General features: G+C 34.9%; 1 protein-coding gene across 2 annotated transcripts in view; it reads left to right on the top strand.

The window, feature by feature from the left end:
- The first annotated feature begins 510 nt into the window (after nucleotides 1-510).
- fj (four-jointed) overlaps nucleotides 511-21,374 on the top strand; it is a 133,488-nt gene continuing 112,624 nt past the window's right edge. For both annotated transcript variants that reach the window (XM_067090712.1, XM_067090711.1), the window contains exon 1: nucleotides 511-1,422. The gene's annotated coding sequence lies outside the window, so the exon portion shown is untranslated. The remainder of the gene's footprint in view (nucleotides 1,423-21,374) is intronic.

Raw genomic sequence — 21,374 nt, 5'->3', positions numbered from 1 at the left:
CGAGTAACGCAAGCCTCTTAAATCCAGTTATTTTTTATCCTCATATTTCTCCCCAACAGTATATCCTTAGAGCGAGCAAGAGACGATTATCTTTATTACGGAGAGGACTGGGTACTTGGACGAGACGTAGCAGCAAGAGAAAAAAAGTGCTCTTAAATGGTCAACACTTGCTGGAAATCAGAAAAATGCGGAGAGGAGATGTCACGCTGAGATGGGGAAGGGGTAGGGGGGTTGCCGTGGGTCAGCTGGGGGGGTTGGCTGAAAGATGAAGCAGTGAGGAGGGCAGGGCCTTTGGAGGCTGGCTGAGGTAAGGTAACTTAAAATTTTCGAACCCTCCAAGAGGCACAAACCTGGCTCCCGAGGGAGGGACAAACTCCATCCCCTGCGTTGAAATATCCTATGACAAGTTCTTGGCAAGCGCATGCGTATGATTAAACCGAAAGGACGCGATTAAAGCCGATAAAACAGGCTAGATCGCGGACGGCGGGCGTATGGCAAGGACCGCGCTGGGACCGTCCCCATTCATCGAGCGTCTCATCAGTCAGAGCCGAGCCACAGGTAGAGGTGTGTTGCCGTAGTGTTTTCTGCCCTCTTGTACGTCGCTGCTCCTCCATATACACCAGCGTTAGCTACAGCATAAAGTTCGCAAAGTGAAGCGTCGTGCCTTCTGTCCCAAGGGCCGGGCCCTCTGCCCGTCCTGCCTTTATTGTTGTGTGCCTTTGATGAACGACAAGTGAATACGTGCGTAGCATTTGATATAACAGCCGAAGCGGCCACCTCGACTCTTGAAAACTTGCAGTGTTCCAAGTGCTTCTCCTCCTCTCCTTTGGTTGGGGGATATGACTCTAGGGTGGCCTTGGTGATGTGAAAACTTGTCTCAAGGAGATAATGAAAGTAGTGTAGAAGCCACCTGGAAGAAGGCTCATTGTTCGACGACTCCTTGTGGAGCCTCTTAGCAACTTGGGGAATATAGTCATTGTAGCTGTCATATCGATCATACATGTACGCCCGGTGCAGAGATGAAAGATCCTCTTCCACTCTTATGCAAAACAACAACAACAACAATAACACAGATAAGCGCAAGTATTTCACAAACTACAGTCGGTACGTTGACGCGCCAATAGCGGTGAATTAATAAGGAAAATATATGTATAATCATAGTCAATTCAATTCATATAGCTATAAACGACAGTGACATAAAAAAAAATATTACCGTCCAAAGAAGGTTACAAGCGTGGATTAGAAAGAAAATGAAACCCTATCAGTAACACGGGAGATAAGGAAGATACCGAGAGAGATTATTATTATTCGCGGGATAGTGACAGAAACCTAAGCGGGGAAGATCTGAGACTGAACATAATAGCATTCACGCCATCAAGTGCATCGGCAACACAATCCTATCACATTACCCTACGAGTTCAGGTTGGTACGTTCTTGTACTCTGAGAGAGAGAGAGAGAGAGAGAGAGAGAGAGAGAGAGAGAGAGAGAGAGAGGAGAGAGAGAGAGGGGCTCTTCTTACCAAGACTCCACAAGCTAGATAACAGTCAGTTAAGAGATAGTGCATTAATATGTATGTACTCATTATATTAAGGTTTAAATGCCAAGTTCTTGCGAAATGATCTCTTAACATTCCTAAGTACTCTTGAAATGACGCTTGCGTATTCTTTCCATTTCTCGACGATTACACTTGAATATATACTGAACGTTCAAAGTTATTAAATTAATAATAATATTAATTGGCGCCCAAAACATTCATAGCTACAACTGTAATTTCAACTATGCCATATATGACATCGCAGAAGCAATAATGAATATGTCTATTACTATTAGCAAAGGTCTTCAATATTTTCTGATTAACAAAATAGGACTGTTTTATAGCAGAGACTTATAGATCGGATTCATCGCAATTATATATTATTCAATGATGTACAACATTCATAACAAGAATATTGATATTAAAACCTTACTCTTGCAAAAAAAAAAAAAAAAAAAAAAAACTTTGATGTGCACATTTTCCAGCCAATAACTTTTCAGCATTACATAATGACAATTTTTAATTATTCTGACAATAAAGGAAACTCTAGATTTAACAACAATATAATTTGTGCCTGAAACAAAAATTGTAATAGCAATTTATTTGAAGAGATTAGTATATAGTTTATTACTATGATATTAGTCATTATTAATGTTAAAAATATTTGTATAAAAATCTATCTTTACAATGTAACAGAAAGTACTTTGACTGGCTATAAATTCCCAAAACTACTATTACAGTGATAACACAACTCTGTGACAAACAAATTACACTGATGTTAAAACAAAGAGTAAAGGGTGCATTAAAATACAACACTGCTGGTAATAAATGAACAGCAAAAGCACATTGTCAATGATGATGATAAATGATAGAAATTAAAAATAACAATTGATTTTGCTGACTTTGACTACGGCGTTATTTTTATCATTACCCTGTCAGTTACCAGGAAATTCTAAAATTTAAAAATATAAAGCTGCGATTCAAGCAACAGCAAGAATAATTTCTAGGTATTCCTCAGCGATTATTGTAACAAATTTCCCGACAATTCCTTGAAATCACAGCAATACAGCGGAAAATACATAAGTTTAGTGAAAAGCAAGAGGCAGAAAATGTCCTTTATTTTATTTTATTTTTTACCCTTATAATTGTATATATCAACATGATATATACATTAAAAAAAATAAAAACATTTTCAAATCGGTATTAACATTAACGGCACAACCTAAATAATGCTTTTTTAAAAGTTAATGAATTTAGAAATAAATACATTATAAATATGTATATAAATAAAATACAAATTTATACAAATATAAAGAAGAAAAGATCCTATCATTTTTGGTACTAGCAGACATGCCAAAATATATTAAATTACATACTTGTTTGAAAGAAGTTTTTTCCTGAAAACAGACGTAATATATTCAAATTGTCATATTCAGACATCACATAATCTATGGTCGGAAATTAGTTGATAATTAATTAATGTCTACGTAACACATCAGTACCACTGCATACGGTCTACAAATTTCCAATCAGCTGTAATGCGCATCATTGTCAAACATGAAAATGATTTATAATCATATCAATTTCTGATGAATTTAATAAAGTTAACCATGTAACCATATAGGAAAAATATTTTATATATGCATGCTTAGCAAAATCAAACATGTTTTAATATGCTGCGTTTACTTTGGAATAAAGACTTGATTCAAAATCTGATTCTCCCAAACCACTGGCCATAACATACTAATCAAAATATCAAGACTTCATTCACAGAATTCAGTAGAATTAGATAAAAGAGAATATTGTTCAGTTGGACCACTCAAAATAATGTTACAATTTATCGGCACAACGGCAATACTATATTGGCCTAAAACGTAATAAATGCGTGTTTTAAAATTTATAGTAAAAAGTGCACCAAATATTATATCGTGTGAAATTTTTATCGCAAACTAGAAATTTACGTAAATTAAATACGCAATGGTTGAGTTAACAAGCTTAATTTTCAAATTTCAAGCACGTGTATGATACATGTGTATGTATATATATATATATATATATATATATATATATATATATATATATATATATATACACACATATATATATATATATTTATATATATATATATATGTAATTATATTTCATCACTGTGAACAGAAAAGACAGGATTACTTTAGACAGTAATCTAATGAAATTATTTGCAAAACGAAAAATCAGTTCATATTTCTGGAGAATTCTACGTGAAACATTGATAGAATATTCCTAGTATGCTATCTCAATAAATGCTGTTTTTCTGTTTGAACATGAGATGAACCTCGCAAAACTGTAAACTTGAAAAAAAAATACGCGCGCATATATATACATATATAGATAGATAGATATTTACACGAGCGTGAGTGCGTGATTGTAAATCGTGTCTGGGCGTTTATAATTACAAACCAGCGCGAGATTGTTATTCATTTTTAATCCTTAAATAATTTGCATTAAAGAAATAGATCTCGTTTTCCCTCAAAGGAATTTAGAACAATTTAATTTTTTATTTGGTCGCTTTGTGTTCCTCTTTAAAAACCTCAATGTTGTCAAACAAAAAATATCACCTCATATATTCTAAGAGATACAATGATTCTCCATTATTTTATGTTATAGTTTTTTGTCTTTTATATCCAATACTTACATTAATTTTTATTCATAATCCAAATTAAAAAACTACTCTTCACCATCGCATTTAAATAAAAAATATTTCTTTTTACCAATAAATTAAAATTATATTAAATATTATCGATAATTCTCAGCATCAGCCTTCATCCATTGAATCACATAACAACCACAGTATTTATTAATAAAAAATGTCAAATTTAGTACATACTTTTGAAATCAAAACATAAACATGAGATGGTGGTATGCTTGACGAGTTTTCATAACACTGAAACAATTTGCAAATTCTTCGCCCCATGAGCTGTATTATTTTGCACAGTCCTCACCCAACACAAACACAAAACGCACGTATAATATATATATATATATATATATATATATATATATATATATATATATATATATATATATATATATATATATATATATATATATATATATATATATATATATATATATAAACACGCGTGTTCACATACTCTCAAAAAATTGTTTGCCCTGGTAAATTTATTTACATCGCAATTTGTTTGCCGTGTTTTCTGGCATTAAAACGACATCACTAATATACCTACATAAAAGTGGGTACAGAAACGTAAAATAGTTACGTATGCACGCAGCAATCTCCCATATTGTAAACATCACGGCGTACTGAAATAGATTCGACTGGCATTATACTAGAATTGCAAGGGCTCCCAGCTGCCTTTGTTCACTCCCATCACATGAGAGCCTTCCTTACCAAATCGGAATCAAATTTCCCTCTTTTATACCCGCTGGGCACATAAAAAGGGCACTTCCGGTTCTTTGACCAAAACGATAACGCATCCCCCCTCCTACAATATTTCAAGTGTCTCTTTTGAGTCTCAGGTTTTATCTCCTGAGGCTTTGAGTCTCGGCCTTTCCTCAGTTCCTGATCATTCTCACTGTCTCACTGCCCAGTGACGAGTCGGTAAATGTTTGCGTGCGTTAGCGCTGTCAACAAAGAATCGAGATACGGTAGCGTTTCTACCTTGATTGAGAAGGAGGGTGGGAGGCGGGGGAGGGATGTTGTGGCTATATGGGGCTGGGGTTGGGGGATGGAGAAAGAAAAGAGGGGATCTGGACGCTATAGTGTAGCTGTTGGGTGATGGGGGGGTGGGCAATCTATGGGAGGGGGATGGGATAATGCTGGTTTGGAGGAAGATAAAAGATTGTGGCTACCGTGTGTGTGTGTGTGTGACCGATGTGTTTGCCTATAGAGAACACGAGAGAGTGGGAGACAGAGAGAGACCGAGGAAAGTCCAACACTCCTTCCTAGCCCATGAGCTTAAATATGAGATGGCTGACGGTTTTATTGTTACTTGTTCCCCCGACACACAACTGGTAAGGAGAAGAATGATGAGTGCATCTTATAGGTCAGTGGAGATACTTGAGCTGCTGCTTCTTCCTCTCCTTCTATCTTTCCCCGCATAATTGCGATGTTATCTGCAGCAGCCGGACGCCGTGGTTTGCTTTTGTGTCGTTTTAGCGGTCACTCGTTTCCTCCGAGTTAGTGCAATGATATAGCGGGAAGCAACTCTAGAAACTAGAGAAACCCGACCGCTGATGATCTATCAGCGGTCACTTGCGGTGCTTGCACGGAGGCAGTACACTCAGATAAATACGAGATTAAGAACCTCCCGCTTAATCTAAATATTTGTCAAGAACGATTTCCACTTTATTTAAAGGGGTAAATATTGCAAAATTAACAAAATTCTTGCACTCTTTCTGATATATCTAGCACAATAAAACTAATTATAACAAAATTTACCAATGCAAGAACATTAAACTGTCCATGTAGCTTGAATATCTAGCAAATGTATGAAGTGAGAATTTCTTACCTAGGATGCTTATTACTATTTCAAGTAATGAAACAGTAGCTAATACCAAGGGGAGTAAGTTTATTAAAATTGCTTATTTTCCCTTTAAACACACGATAAAACACTCGGCACAAATTACAAGGGGAAGTATATAAAAGTTTCCTTTTCGCAAGTCGTCAGCACATTTACCATGATTTTGAATGCCATTTCTCATGACGTTCAAAGTTTACCGTTAACTCCGTTGTTTTGTATATTTTGTTTTTAATACGCGAGAGAAAGGACGTCATTCTTAGGATATAAAACGTATACATAAAAAGTTCATAATAGTGTTTATACAAATATGTATAAGCTCCTCGCAAATAACGTTACCAGCAAATACATACTGCCGAGGACTTTCACCCATTGTGTACTCACATTAAAGTTATTGCTTTTACGAGTATCCTTAAGATATGACGTCGGCGATGACATATCTGCTGTAACGATAGTTCAAAATGCCAACCAAACATTACGAATAACAAACAACCATTATTTAATTAACTAAATCTTATGGCAACACCACAGTTACATAGTCCATGTTATATCTAACTCAATGACTAATTATTACCAAATAACATTTCGGAAAAAGTAGCCTACTCATAACTAAGTTACCATTAATTTTAAAATGAATTAATTTCGGTAACCACAATGGTATTAATTCAATATTCTTCTCGGCAAACTTGAAAATAAAGTGTTATGACGGAAGTTATTAAATGTTCTCTTAATACCATGGTCGCAGCATTCAATATACTCTGCTGCTCATTACTGAACGTCAATAAATACTTCAGGCACTGGATAACTGGAACTATGCGGTAGATACACAATCCCATTAACTGTCATATTCAAAATTACACATCTAACATTCCAAATAATATTTTCATCGAAAATATTATTTACAATATTTTCATTAATAATGTTTTATAAAGTTTTAATCATAATTATTATATTCATACCCTTCGCTATTATTCATTTGAACTAAATTTCTTGTTTAAGCTAAAGTTATCATAGTTCGTCATTCTATTCACTTTTCAGTTTACAATTCTTCATTGAATTCATCTTACGAAAAAATAAGCTTCGCAAAAATTCTTTAGGAATTCAGTTTCTCAACTAACCTTCATTTTCTGTTCTCCGCTAAATTAATTTTATCAAAAGTCATCATTAATATTTGAATAAATCACTCATTGCTTTTTGGCGTCCATGACCATAGTTGTCGTAATGCCAGTTTACATTGACAAATCAAAAACCAACTGAGTTTTACAAAAATTTACTTTATCAGTTCTTCAATCTGTGCCAGACTCCATACTTCATCATATATAAAATTATTATAAAAATGTAAAATATTCAGGAAAAATACAAGCAGAAAACTATAAAATAAGTTTTAAAAAATAATATATGAGCGTACTACTTATATGCATTACAAGTCACATTTGAACCTACTTCAGTTGATATTGCTTCATTCGAGATTATCCCCTCTCTCAGGAAATTGGGTGTTTTCCTAATTGGTTAGATGAACCGATACACTACTCAGAATACTTTTTTCAAAGCGGAAATTAGTATAGTGGTGTACTATGGGCATGACTATTGATATATATATATATATATATATATATATATATATATATATATATATATATATATATATATATAATATATATATATATACTGTATATATAAATATATGTATGTATATGTATGTATGTATGTATGTATGTGTATATACAGTATAAATATATGCTATATAATGTGTATAGTATTAGTTTGCATAAGCATAAATCGAGAATTACATAAGTATATATGTTTATATATATATATATATATATATATATATATATATATATATATATATATATATATATATATATATATACACATACATACATACATAAATGTGTGTGAATTCTTACCAAATGCCTTCATCCATTGACCACCGGTGCAGTGTTATCCCCGTCCAACTGCCGAGAGAGAGAGAGAGAGAGAGAGAGAGAGAGAGAGAGAGAGAGAGAGAGAGAGAGAGAGAGAGAGAGAGAGAGAGAATCTGCAACCAGAAGCCACTGTCACTGCAATTTCATCGGTGCTGACTGCTGGCTTTCCGTAATCTGCATCAACACCCTCATTATCAGCTACTTCCTTACGTCCTTATCCCAACCCTTACAATTACTTCTATAAACACTACCATTAAAGGTATCGTGGGGGCAGTTAAGTGAGTGTCCTAATTACAGGGGATCATGGCAGGCTGATGCTGAGGGGCTTAATATTTGTCAGACCGCTGAAACGAACAGGTAGCGAGAGGCACTTGGCCGCACCTAATTAGTGCTTCCCCTTGAGTGGGTAACAGTTCAATCAGTCAATCGCTTAACCGCCATATCTGATCATCATCATCATGATTATGATGATTAGGAACCAGAAAGTACCCTCACACTTCAACTTATCTCCTCCTCCTTCTCCTCCTCCTCCTCCTCCTCCCGATACCACCGCTCTCCTCAACTCGCTTCACTCAGCCCTTACCCCTCCCCCTCCTGACGCGAACTCCCTCCCTCTCGCTCTCTCCTCCTCCCGTGCAACATCAACATATTCCTCCCGGATAACGAGCGAACGCACACGTACACAAAGCCACCCCCCACATGCTCGCTCACTTTCGCGCGCACACGCACAACTTTCATGTCGTCCATCATCGTTGCTTACTCTCTCTCTCTCTCTCTCTCTCTCTCTCTCTCTCTCTCTCTCCCTCAGCACATGAAGGGATTTATTTTCCGTTATGACAATCTTTCACTTATATATAAAGAGCATACGAGGTTTATAGAGTTTCTGTTTTATTAACCATGCTTAAATACAGTTGTGTTTGTGTTGTGCTCTTTCTCTCTCTCTGACTCTCTCTCTCTCTCTCTCTCTCTCTCTCTCTCTCTCTCTCTCTGAGCATGTTATATATTTCGATATGGCAACCGTTCTATTATATCTGACAAAGTTTATAAAAGTGGTAATGGAATTTCAAAGTTTCAATGAGCACACATCACTATAAATGTGAATGCAAATACTGTTACAATTCTGTCTGTCTCTTTATCTGCCCTATGATCGTAGCTGTGAACTCACTCAAGAAATAGTTTTAGTTTATAATTTTCAAAGGCATTTTCTTTCTTTGTATCAACCACATGAAAATTACTGAAAGTTGTGTAAGGTAAGATACATGTGTTTTATTTTATGTGTGTGTGCGTGTGTGTGTGTGTGTGTGTTCATCCGTTTTATTAGGAAACTGGTGATGGCCAAATAAGCCAGCACTGTCTATGCAATGAAATCAAACAATGAAGTCTGATGACATAACGGAGTAGAGTTAAGTTGTTAACATGAACAGTTGATCAGAAACTGTATGATATTCCACGGAAGAGCCATAGACTACCCCTGACGCTGTTTGGTCCATAGTAATTTTCTCCTATTTTGACAAAGCTTGCCAATCACACCAATCAATTACTTTTCAAAATCAATAATAATAATAATAATAAAGCGGGCATTTATCCTCCACAGAACAACAGTAGGATACTGTGGCTTTGACCACTGCCGTGATAATATTATACACAGCATCTTAAACCACAATCCGCCTCACCTGACTTTCCTCCAAGACGCGTGTTTTCTCGGCCTACAGACAAGCCTTCCTCTCCTGCTTCCCCTCCTCCTCCTCATAATTAATGAGATGTTAAACCTAAGCCTCCGCGATTAGCCGTAATCGGCTTCGCTCCGAAGTCCAAGTTTTTTTTTTTTTTTCTCCCGATTCTCCGTCCTTCGCTTGCGCAACCCCTCCGCTTTTCCAATGGAGGAGAAGGATGAAAGGATTCTTAAAGTCCCCGGGGATAAGTCCTGTGATGCGGATTAATGTTTGTTAAGATGGGAGATAGGAAATGGAAGTGGAGACAAGGGGAAGGCGTGAAACGGAGTGTTTGAAAACCATTGAAATAATAGTAAGCATCACAGATACGATTAAATATATATATATATATATATATATATATATATATATATATATATATATATATATATATATATATATATATATATATATATATATAATTATATATAAGACATTCATATATATATATATATATATATATATATATATATATATATATATATATATATATATATATATATATATATATATATATATATATATATTATATACACACACATATAACAACCACATGGAGAAATTGCAGTTTGTTAGATATATAAATCACGCTTCAAAGTTATTATAATCGTACATATACTTACATGCATACACACATATATATACATACAAACACACACACACACACACACACACACACACACACACACATATATATATATATATATATATATATATATATATATATATATATATATATATATATATATAGAGAGAGAAGAGAGAGAGAGAGAGAGAGAGAGAGAGAGAGAGAGAGAGAGAGAGTAGGCTTACGGGACGCACGTCAATGATAATAAAAAGGCGAGGCGAGTGAGAGAGAGAGAGAGAGAGAGAAAGAGAGAGAACGAACGAACGAGCCAGCGAACCAGCGAGCGTGCGTGCCATAAAAAGAACCTTAATTACAGAGAAGGAGGTGCTATTAAAAGGCCCATATTCCACTAAGATTATATTGTAAACGACACCTCCTAACACGAAAGCGAACAAGTCGTAAGAGAATTAAGAAACTGGCCATTACCATAATTATCACTGTGCTACGAAGAAAAGGAACACAGGCGAGACCTAGTAATCATCTCGGGCCCCGCCGACGAGAGCTGCCTGCCTGCCAACCTACCTACCTACCTACCTGGCTGCCTACCCATTCGGCGCGAGAGTAAACGGTCCCTACACAGCCCATTTGCCTACCTAATAATAGGTAGGTAAGGTAAACGTTTTGTTAAGTGGTGCCTCGTGTTAACACTTCCCTATCCATCTACACCCATATTCCCCCATCCCTTGGTGGGAAGATGAGGGCGGGGGAGTTGTAAAAACAAGATGATCTGTCTATTTGTAGGGGATTTCATCTCCCGTTACTTTCGACCTTATTGGCGATCGTTCGAGACACCTGTCCGGCTGACCGTGATTTAACGATCCGTCCGTAATTTGCATTTATTTTCACCCTTCCAAACAAGGGGGGGAGTCAGTTCTCGTAGATCTGTGTTCTGAACTTCTGTAATTTGCTCTTACTTCCATCCTTCCACTTAAGGCAAAACAGCACTGGAGTTAAGGCAATGGAATTCTGTGTAGGCAAACTGATGATTGGTAATGGCAATTGAGACTTTTTACAAACGAGTATTCAGAAAATGAAATATAACAAAAAATGTTGTTAAGGAATATGAAAGTAATTTGTAGAATCTGATAGAAATTTTTTTACGGATGTTATAGTGGCAATCAAGAAAATATGTAAATATGAGAATAATGTAAATATTGTACAGTACATTGAAGATTTTCAAAAGAAAGAAAATTTGTCAAGTAATTTATTTTGACTCATAAATTCAAAAGCGAGTCTTCTAAAGCAAGCACGCTTAATTTAAAAAGTACAATGATCACGGAACTATTAGGTAGAAAACAACAACGGAACGGGGTAAATATTCCCTATGTTTCGACAGGAAAACGAATGCATCTCGAAACAAATATATATATATTTTTTAAATCTATCGATAAACCTTGAATCGAAAGTTGTACTTAGACGCGGAACGTTAATTATACTGATATACGTTCATAGAAACCCTGAAATAATGTTTTCAAATACCGTACAATCAAGCGCGTTTGTCACGAGTTATACCAATATATCCCCAATAATGATCGTATGAATTGCAAGTTTCTTCAAATGTTTGTAAAATTCAGCTTACAATCATCGACATTCATTTTAATAAAAGTACCTACTTCGTGACGACAATTTGATCTGGATATATTTAGGAATCTAAAACATACCAAGACATGGCGACTCCTCATAATCATACTAAAAGCTTCCTGATAAATTGATGGCTTAGCAATGCAACACAGCCCACCTTCCTAGGGCTGGACTATTCCTAATCGGGATGCAGAGTTAAACAATTAATTGTTATTCAAATCAGGTTCTTAACTACCGTACATCTACCGTTCTGAAAGAATAGCACACTATAACCATACATTTTGTACGACGTACTGCACATCCTTCTACGTCTGGAGCTGGTCACTTTGTTTTGCATTTTCTTGATTAAAATGCTAGTCTTATGGGTTGGATCGGCATGGAAACAAACTTTTATTCTAAACACAGATTTTAGTTTAAAAATCGGACACAAAATTGCAGTTCTACGAATTTTCCCATAAGGTGGATACCACTCATAGCTGTAATTAACCTGCATATTATATGTATACAAACTCGTCCAACGTGCATACTTGATTATAGTGCTAGAATGTACACACGCACACACACATATATATATATATATATATATATATATATATATATATATATATATATATATATATATATATATATATAATATGTGTGTGTGTGTATTACGATTTATGAGAAATTACATCTTTAGGGGGACAGAATAAAATCTATTCAGAATGTGACCTATACTACCAAATTACAGTCTCACACTTCTGTCTTAGGGACCTTCTTGAGCTTGTAAATAAAGAAGTGCAAACGGAGTTTTCTCCCTGCCTCGGTCTTTCCCGATTCATATAGCAATCCCAGAGTCGACTGCCCCCTGTCGTTTACACAATATTTTTTCCCACCGCAGAAAATATTTATTTTTAAATTTGATATGAATATGTCGAAAATGTGAGAATATGTAAAATAATCAAAGGAGCTTTTTTTTCGGGAAAATTAATTTTTTATTTCCTTTAATTAAATTCACATCGTCAAACCTATAATTTCAAAATTCCTAATACAAATTGATTGTATTTTTTTTTAATCTACACAAGTATGAAAAAATCAATATATGCTGAAGAGAATTTTTAAATTCTTAATAATTTTCAGATAAACAGTTGTGTCGTTTTTATAATCATTGATTTCCCATAACACAAAATAGCATAACTGTCTGTTCCTACGTGTTGAACTTTCGAAAACAGCCTTGCAACAGTAGAGCCTATTTAATATAAAGATCACGTTTTCATCAATTTCATTTTAAACAAACACATTTTGGGATATGGGCTTACAGTATAATAGTTAGATCTGTCAGACCTGCTTAACTCTACAAGACTTTGAGAAGCAATAATCCGGAACAGCATTTTAGCTCCTTACCCAGAATAATCAAAATTACTACTTTATCCGATTATCTCTAGCACTCATCTCAGTTTTCATCTAAACTATTTTTTTTATACACACGTTTATAGATATCCATTGACTCCACCTTTTACGACAAGTTCAACCAACCTACCGTTTTTATACAACAATAATTTCTGGCTCCTTGGAACAGCAGTTCTCACAATGTAACAATAAGAAAACAGAGTGTGGGCATTAAAGTTTCCAGATCAGTGCTGGCGTATTACTGCTAAAATTAAAACTAATCGGTTTCGATTCTCGAGGATTAGCATAAGTACACAGATTCAAAGTCCTTACATTACCTTCTAAAGCGCATGAATGACATTTCCCTGTAGTAAAACTGGTGCTTTTTTAACCAAATTTACTAGATTTCAGCTCACGGGGCGGAAGGACTCTACTTGTAATCTAGAGTTCTCCAACTATTGCACAGAAGTAATTTATTGCATATTTTGATTTTCTGGTGTGTCAGTAGCAGAGGTATCTGTCTAAATAACATTATGCTTCTGGCACCATAGATCATTTCTGAATAAAATTATATTCCCTATGTATGTCATATATTCCCTATATATGTCAAAGTATCATACTTTGAGATATTTCTGCACTAACCAGTCTCCCCTCCCCCCAAAAACAACACATAAATGCACTCCCCAAAAATTTGGGTTGCACAATACACCAGTTTTGATATTGCATCGCTGAAACAAATGTCAAATAAATCAGTGTGGAATTAATCTGGTTGATACATTAAAAACGATGACAGTTATATTCAACAACGACGGACTGGGCATGCAACTACACTGTTAGGTGGTCACTTCGTTTCCTTAAATAGAAAGCTTTAGAATTTTCTCTTTGCTTTCGTTTTCCAGGATCCTGTCGTTTCTTTCTGGGTTAAGCCCCACTCTCGTCTTTTTTTTTTTTCTTCTTCAAGCCTGAACATAAAGGTAATGTCGAGCTTTCAATGGCATTTGTAGTTTCTTCTGTGTGGTTCAGTACCAAACAGTTTTCAAGAACTTTAATTCCTGTTATGACCAAATTGTGGAATGATCTTCTTAAGTCTGTCACTGAATCACTGGATCTCCAGAATTTGATATTTGGTACAAATGCTTTTTCGCTGAGCAGGCTGACATTAGTCTATATTTATAACTTATGTGTTATTTGCCCTTTTCCGTTTTACTTTGTTACATATCTCATTGGTGGTCGTCTACCTTAATTGGTCTTCTTTGCTATTTCTCTTTCATACTTTATTCTTTATCCCTGAATTTGCTTATCCGTATTGGGCTGCTTTCCCTCCTGGGGCCCTTGGGCTTGTAGCAATTTTTCTAACTAGGGTTGCAGCGTGACTTCTAATAATAAGAATAAAGAACATAAATTATAACATCTGCAACAGGAATCAAGAACATAATTATGCGCAATTATTGTGCCCTAATAACATCGTAACAGCCGAAGCACCTTAGTTCAGGCCAGTTTCTTCCATACCAAACCTTCGATGTTACCCACTAATTACTACCAGGCTTAATTATTATCCATTACACCTCTTGAACCGCATCAATAATGTTGTATCATGACCAGACATCAGCCACTCCAATCTTTTTTTTTTTTTCAAGCACCCTTTTAAGAAGTTGCCAGCAAATACACACTTGCAACTGTTCTCATTAAGTCATCCATCAACGCATTAAAGCCACGGAGGTGACACTAAATCCTTGTCAGAGATCCACTTTTACGCTAAACAATCACCCTGACACTCACGGCTTCTGTTCTTGGCAGATTGCCAATTACAAAATTTTCTCAACGCTCCTCCTTGGACGTGGTCTAGAATTCTGGGCCTGGTTGAATGACTTGAAAATAACGGTACTTGCTCCAGCTCTTGTTTTTAATGACCAAATTGTGTGACATCAACTTCCTCCGTTTTCTGAACATCTACATCTGTCTTTAACCCTTTTCGTAATGAGCAACGTTGCCAGATGTTTTTCTTCCACTGGCAACAACTTACCGTTTATTAAACATCTCGGTATGCAATTAACGCCCATTTTGAATCTACGGTACTTCTTTTCTTATATAAATGATGGATGATCAGTATAAATTTAACTGAGTTAACGCAATTTGTGCCAGTTATATGATAAATTAAAACAGAATCAAAAAGACTCATTTGTCTTCAATTAGACGTTACACGCATAAAAACACTTGTGTTTTTAGGGGTACGTGATAAAACAACTTCTCGTTTCGTAACCCATTTTCAAAGATATCTGAAGAAAAGCATAATATGTGTGTGTGTGTGTGTAAATTTCAAAAGATCTTGCATATATCTATCATGATGATATACCTTCTTTTGCTAATTATTTATTATTACTCTTTTCAATACGATATATCTATTATAATTTTTTATCGGTATATTAATACAGTGTGCTCTACCCAAGATCAACATTGCTTCTTTTGCCTAAACCTTCTTCCACCATTTTTTTTTGGGGGGGGGGAGTTCTAAGATTTATTTTTCCTCAAATATGGCGATGGTATATAATGTGATATGTACAGTACTAGTGCCATCGAAAAAGCTACCAAATGGTCGTGATTTATTTAATTACTATTTTCATGAGTCTGAGTATGTAGCGTTCCGAGATGTAAGGAAATTGTATCTGCTACATATTTTATTTATTAAACGCTGTTACAAGAACTCAGTAATAATTTAATCAGTGTCACTACATATTACCATACTGACCATTTCCTCATTCCATACTTTCCTCCGCCTATCTTCGGTTCATTGCCCTTTCCGTTGTCATATTTCATTCAGTCTGAAATTTTACATATTTACTTGTTGCAATATTATATACTTACTTATCTATTATTCTCTTCCCTGATAACCATCCGTGTATTGTCTTCACAAGTCATTATTAACTTTCTTTTTTCTTTCCTTAAGATTAAAATTGTTTCTTTTTATATATTTGCATTGGTAACTCTCGAGCTAATAATTTATTTTTTCACTTTACTTTGTTTCACTGCTCGTCAATTTTACTTTTAAATCTGTATTATTTTTAATATCATCATGGAGTACTCAATATATTCAAAATATGCTGCTGAAGTTTCTCCTTGAAAAAAAAAAAAACATACTACATACATAAATCTCTCATAGACACACACACAAACAAATATTATATATATATATATATATATATATATATATATATATATATATATATATAATATGTATATAGATACAAATACACACACACACACACACACACACACACACATATATATATATATAAATCGAGGTAAATTTCGAATATTTAATATTTACTCTCTGCAAAGCCATCTTGCTGAATTTTTAAATAACGTAAAATGTCAAACGAGCGTTCGTTCGAAAATTAAATGGCATGCAAACATGACGTAGATTTTATACTGTCTTTGAAACATCATTTTAAAATACACTGCCATGCATCAAGATATTATTGACATTGTTTCCTTAGAGTTGATCCTCACATTTTCTTTTCCGTTAAAAGTGATATTTATTCGCATGCCTCGTCGGCCTTACCAAACAAGAAACTGTGAACACAAATGCCTCGTCACGTGACCACCGTTGCATCTAAGAAGTTACAACTATTTTACACTATATACTGGCATCGTTACAACCAGCGATTATCTGTATCAAAATTGCGCTAAAGCACTGAAATAATTTTCACTAAGAAAAAGCAACATAAATATTCGGCTTATAATATTTATGTACATTTCAAATACCTATATATGCTTCTGCATACTGAAAAAAAATTATACATATAAATGGCCAAATTAAATAGTCACGATAGAAAAAAAAATTATACAAATAACACAGAACCATTAGTTACAAACCAAATTTATAATAACTATGACTGCCTCAAAATACTGAACACCAATAAAACAAGCGAGTTTTTAAATTCTTCAGATCATTGTTCAAAGTATAACCGTTGGCAAATGAAAAATAGTTTAACAAATTTTTAAAAATACAGTTGTCTGCAAAGTGATATACACCAAGTTTTGAATGCTATAGTTATTACACATTGCAAAAAAAAAAAAAACAGAAAAAATATCTGCATGCTAAGAGTTTCGTGTAACGGAATAAAATGACATAATCTTGTTCCTTGAACGTTGGTAACGTTAAACCAAAATGATTTTTTTACAACTATTTTGTTTGATGGTAATTTTTTACCTAAATTTTCTGAACTGAAGTCACAAAGTATTATCGTCCAAGAGACAGTAGGAACCATGATAGGAATTGTTTAAAAAAATACATATAAATTACTTGTTATATTAAAATTTCCAAAAGACAATCATCGAGAAAGAAAGTAATATACATAAGCAGTCCAAGCCTTTGTCTTAAGGAAATAGGAGCTGATGTATGATAAATATATTAAATAAATTGTTTGTGAAAAACTAATTTCCCAACAGAAAACAAGTTTCAAGACTGGTGTTTAATATAAGGAAAGGAATTTCAGCTTACGTATAATCTAACTTCTATCTTTGTACACAATGCAGAAATCTAGTCTACCATAGTAGCTACTCTGTAATAATAATGAGCAAGAAGGTAAGAGGAGACGGACTGATTACGATAAAACTTTATCATTTCACAACATCACTCACTACAGAGTTGCGGCAACCAAATAATAATTTTATTGCACAAGCTCACTAAGATTTACAGTGCTACAGCACCAAACAGTTACAATGAACTCGGTAAAAGGAGCACAGAGTACATGGATACATTAGGAATACACGTACGTGACTGAACTTTGCCTCTGCCATCTGGGGACTTTGTAAAAGTTCAAGGTCAACCAACATCACACCAATTTTACCTCAGCCTCTAAACTCTGGCACTCCTAATTACCACTTCTGCTTATTCAGTCCTAGAAGATAATCATGTTGATGCAAGTCTACTTTTTTTTTTTTTTTTTTTTTTTTTTTTTTTGAGTGTCAGATACGGTCAGACGGACATCACCTTATCTCTAATAATGGGAAAAACCTACTCGTTCCTTTTCCTGTCATTCGTGGCCGATCCCAATGCAAAACTTTCTTGCTCGTCTCCGCTGTGCTCGTTATATACGAGAGGAGGGGAGGAAGGGGAGGACGAGGATGAAGGCGATATATCAAAACAAAGACCACGGGAGGCTTTGGGCGCAGCGTCCCGTGCAAATTCAGAAAAGTCGTTTACATGATTTACAGTCATTTTCTTATGATTTAACGTCAAGGTCGACCACTTGAAGAAACTTCAACAGCATCCAACCAAAGGGATTCTCGTGCTCACGACTCTCAGCAGCGTCTCCAGAGACGATGACGATCCAAGAGATAAAAACACTAATTCACAAATGCGTTCGTGCTTTTGCTGCGCCTCAAAGCACTGCAAGACTTTATTCACGAAGGAAAATTATGCCAAAAAAGTTATGACTCACACACGAAGGTAAAGCCATCCATTACCTGAGAGAAAACGGTATCGTGAATGTAATTTAGTCTCAAAACAGCGAAACACAGATCGTTTCACACCGACGGCGAACATTCCAAAAAAAAAAAAAAAAAAATCATAAAAATAACGTATATTTTTGTGTCGAATGTTGATTAACAACAACAAAGACAGAAAATTATCCGAAAAAAAAAAAAAAAAGAAACAGGCGCATTCCATCACTCCTACGGCTAATTAAAGCTTCACATCGAAAGTAAATTTAATTTTTATATATCAGAAATATAAATAAATACATTGGGTTGCTACCATAGGCACACAGATATCACTTATGCCTGTAAGATCTCAAAAAGAAAAAAATATGCAGAGGGACTGCTACCCTGAACGCTATGGTATTACTGATGACCATAAAATCAATAAAAAAAATACACCCATAGATTGCTAAATTGAGCGCACTGATATCACCTATGGTCATAAGATTTCACCGAAGAGATAATGCTAAGGGACGGCTACCTTGAATGCTTTGATATCGCCCATGATCAAAATATCTCATCCATAACGATATACACTGACAGACTGCTACTTAAAAAGCATTGATATCACCTAAGTTTATAAGATCACGGGACTGCTACCTTGAAATCTTTGATATTTATCATAATAAAAAAAGATATATGCCGAAGAACACTACCAAGAGCGTATTAATAGCATCCATAGTCATAAATATGAGTTAATGAGAAGGATTACTACCTTGAATGCATTGATATCACCCGTTATGATTACGATTTAATATGATGGATTACTACCTTGAATGCGTTGAAATCACCTGTGGACAAAAGTTCATATGGAGAAAGAAATACAGAGACTGTTGGCTTGAAAACTTTGATATCACGTATGTTCTAAAGACTATATCAACCAATCAGCTGCCTGGCTGGTGATGTGACAACGACTGACTTCGGTGTAAAACTGAACAAACAATATTATCTAAAATACCCAACGCTCAATTTACTATAGTTTTTTTATTTTATTGCCTTTAAACTTTACACACTACGTAAAATATATAAACGAAACATTATAAACAGCATGTAAGTGAACGTGGGTAAATTTCGATCTGATATCGTAGAATACATGAGGCACTTTCAGTGTATCATGCACAGAAGACTTTTAAATTCACGGAATGCCACTTGTTTCAAGAAAAAGGAAGATCTTGAGAATTATATTTTCATTTCCTCAAATACAAATGTTGCCTTTTAACAAGCCCCACAACATAACGTTTTCTAACATGTTCGACAGAACTAATACCGAACCTGTTTAAAACAATTTCTAATTCAAGATTCCATACACAAAGTGGGTGGTTGAGATAAACAAATAAATGTAAAGCATACTACTTATACACACACACATATATATATATGTGTGTGTGTGTAGACAGAAATGCTAGAATTCCAAATACCCTATATATATATATATATATATATATATATATATATATATATATATATATATATATATATATATATATATATATATATATATATATATATGTGTGTGTGTGTGTGTGTGTGTGTGTGTGTATGTGCGTGCAGACAGAAATACATAAGAATTCTACACGCCTGCAATCGACTGTTTTCTTATATATATACATATATATATATTTTATATACACACACATATATATATATAATGTGTATATTATATAAAGATGTCTGTCTGGGCACCTCTCAGGACAAAATGATCACAAGGACAAACCTGAAAACCAGTAAAAATGCCTATCAGCAGAACCTGTTTACTTTTATGTTCTTTTTGCATTTATTATGTAGCTGCTGATACTGTGTCCCCAACAGACGCGGCTCCCTTCTCAATAATAAAAAGGAAACATGAGCCATCAGTTCTAGGGAACAAAAAGACGTTCTACTACTAATCCTTAAAGTCAGAAAAGCTTTGCTTAAGTACTTATTCGCTCTAAGGGTTATGCAGCCAAAATAATGGGTACAGTATCCTTTGTATACAGTATCCTTCACCCTTCTAAGATTCCCTTCCCCTCCGTCACTTCTCTCACAACCCTGGACCCACGTCCTTAACGACAGGTAAATAGTTTCTGCTCCCGACAGAATTTGCATTTATTATATCAAGTTTTTTCTCCTGAGATAATAGTCATGTATTTATGCTACGGGACGTTTTCCGAGCCAACGATTTACACATGTTGTTATCGAGCCTGAATTAACTCTCATGATTTTCATTATAGGTTCCTTTTTTAGGACCTAGAGACCGAGACTGTCAATCTCGGCCACAGCAAGGAATATAATGTTAATGAGCATCTCTTCCCAAACGACAGGAGGTTGAGTGATTCAGGAAACACAGAGGAAAAGAAGATTCTGCAGTCTAAAAGTGTGAAAGGCACGATGGTCTAATCAGATCGATAATTTTTATTATGCCTTCTCTTTATGGGGAGCAGATAAAGACAGGAAAGGTTACCCAAAACAAGCCTAGCACTGCTAGAAGATTGAAATATAACGTACTTCCCTCAGCATGTAATGGCATACAGCTTGGAAGGTCCAGGAAATACTGAAGAAGACACAAATGTTTTCGTTTTACAGGTGAATGGTTCATGACGTTTCCAATCTAATGTCAGTAGAGGCACCTTCATTAGTCCTAA

The sequence above is a fragment of the Macrobrachium rosenbergii genome, chromosome 47 (genome assembly GCF_040412425.1).
Source record: "Macrobrachium rosenbergii isolate ZJJX-2024 chromosome 47, ASM4041242v1, whole genome shotgun sequence".
Classification (NCBI taxonomy): domain Eukaryota; kingdom Metazoa; phylum Arthropoda; class Malacostraca; order Decapoda; family Palaemonidae; genus Macrobrachium; species Macrobrachium rosenbergii.
Note: the sequence above shows the minus strand (reverse complement) of the source record. Positions and strands in the feature narration are given on the sequence as shown.